This window comes from Sinocyclocheilus anshuiensis, unplaced genomic scaffold, assembly GCF_001515605.1.
Source record: "Sinocyclocheilus anshuiensis isolate Anshui unplaced genomic scaffold, SAMN03320099.WGS_v1.1 scaffold918, whole genome shotgun sequence".
Taxonomy (NCBI): Eukaryota; Metazoa; Chordata; class Actinopteri; order Cypriniformes; family Cyprinidae; genus Sinocyclocheilus; species Sinocyclocheilus anshuiensis.
In genome coordinates, this window is record NW_015540946.1 from 1,408,133 (window position 1) to 1,410,057 (window position 1,925).

General features: G+C 41.4%; 1 pseudogene; it reads left to right on the top strand.

Moving 5' to 3' along the window:
* Positions 1 to 1,925, top strand: part of LOC107689822 (phosphatidylcholine:ceramide cholinephosphotransferase 1-like) — a 22,218-nt pseudogene that overhangs the window by 18,521 nt on the left and 1,772 nt on the right.

Sequence of the window (1,925 nt, forward strand, 5' to 3'; positions counted from 1 at the left end):
CCTATTTTATCGATTAATTCGAATTTATTGTTTTGCCACTATTTTATTTTTTAGAAATCGAGGAATCGCGATTTTCAATAGAAATATTACCAAATGTTAGAAATAGACACTTTGACAATATGCCGGTGATAACAGTAAAGAGAAAAGAACGATCCAACCGCATGTCGGCGCTCGTGATTAACCGCTCACATGTGATTTTTAAAGCATTTTCCTCGCATTATTTCTGAACACATAATAAGACAAGTTTGTACAATAGCCTAAGTAGTTGTAGTTCATGCATCTTTTCTGCAAAAATATTTAACAAGTGATTTGTTTAACATTTACCTCATGTTGACAACATGTGTGGCGCACTTGGAATAGAATTTTATTTCTTAACTAGAGGGTTAATAAAGAAAAAATTATTTGAATCATGTTGTAGTTACATTTTTAAGTTGACTAGTTAAAATAGTAAAAAATCGAGAATCGGTCAAAGGTTCTGAAAAAAATCAATATTTAATTTTTTTTGCCAAATCGCCCAGCCCTAGGCCATTATTTTTTTTTGTTTTTTCTTTTTTTCCCCCATACTGCTGAACTACAGTTGCTATGGTTGGGAAATACTCTAACAAAAAATGAATATTACCTATATACTGTATATTCCTCTAACACACACACACAAACTGCATGCTGTGTCCACAGTTACTGTCGTTGGGCCACACTATCAAACACGATGTATGCTTGTGACACTCACACATGTCTGTGTAACTGTCAGAAAAAATGTGTTGTTTTCTAGGACTGCTAGGGCAAATAATTACTCGCGTTTTCTGTAATAGCAAATCACGATCTGTTAGCTAACTTGTATGTGCTTTTCTTTCTTCAGGGCTGTACATTGGTGCACACACTGGATGCAGCATCCTTGAGACTACAAGAATTTGTCTGGTTTTGCCATTACTAAATTTTAACAACAGTGGAGGAGGAGGGGGTGAAAAATTGGACCTCCCAGCTACTCTCCTCCAATGTCCCAGAGACAGTATGACTGCTGTCGGGGCACTAAACTGCTGAGTGAAAACCCCTGAAAAGGCCTTCCTACTTTCTCTTACCCAGACATGAAGGAGGTGAGGCTGTGGACAGCGAGTGATGTCTCCGATTGGCTGACTGATGAAGGCATGCAGGAGTACATGGATGCATTGCGGAACGTGGATGGCCCTGCCCTCTTGAGACTCTCTGAGGAAGACTTTAAGGCCTCGCCTTTGTCCCTGGTCACGGGGGACAGTGGTCGACAACTTTTGGAGCACATAGAGACTTTGCGCTTCACCAGCCACATGAAGGCGCACAAGAACAACAACCACGAAAACAGTAACCAAGCCAACGGTCACACTGGCATCACCCTTGCCAACGGCAGTGTTAGCAACAGCAAGATCCTCAACGGCAGTCCAAAGAATGGCTTGCACTCTAAGGCGGTTCGCATCTTGATTCCGTCGCTGCCTGAGCAGGAGCGCACGCCGTATCCCACGGAGTGGTTCAAAACAGGCGTGGCCTTCCTTTATGCTCTGTCCTGCTTCCTCACAACAACAGTTGTGATCTCAGTGGTGCACGAACGTGTCCCGCCCAAGGAAGAGTCTCCGCCCCTGCCAGATAAATTCTTTGATCTGTTCGATCGTGTGGAGTGGGCGTTTTCCATCTGTGAGATCAACGGCATGCTGCTTGTGGGACTGTGGTTTACGCAGTGGCTTCTGCTTAAACACAGGTCGGTTCCTTAATCATTTTTCAAGTGGTTTTAATCTATGGACACTCCTAGTTTCTGTACATTAAAAAGGAAACTGTAATATTTGTCAATACTGATTAAAGAGCTTGCATGACTTTAGAGCTTGGCATAACTAGAAATAAATATACACAATAATAATAATAAATGTATATATCTGGCTATACCAATGTCTAAAATATTTTAG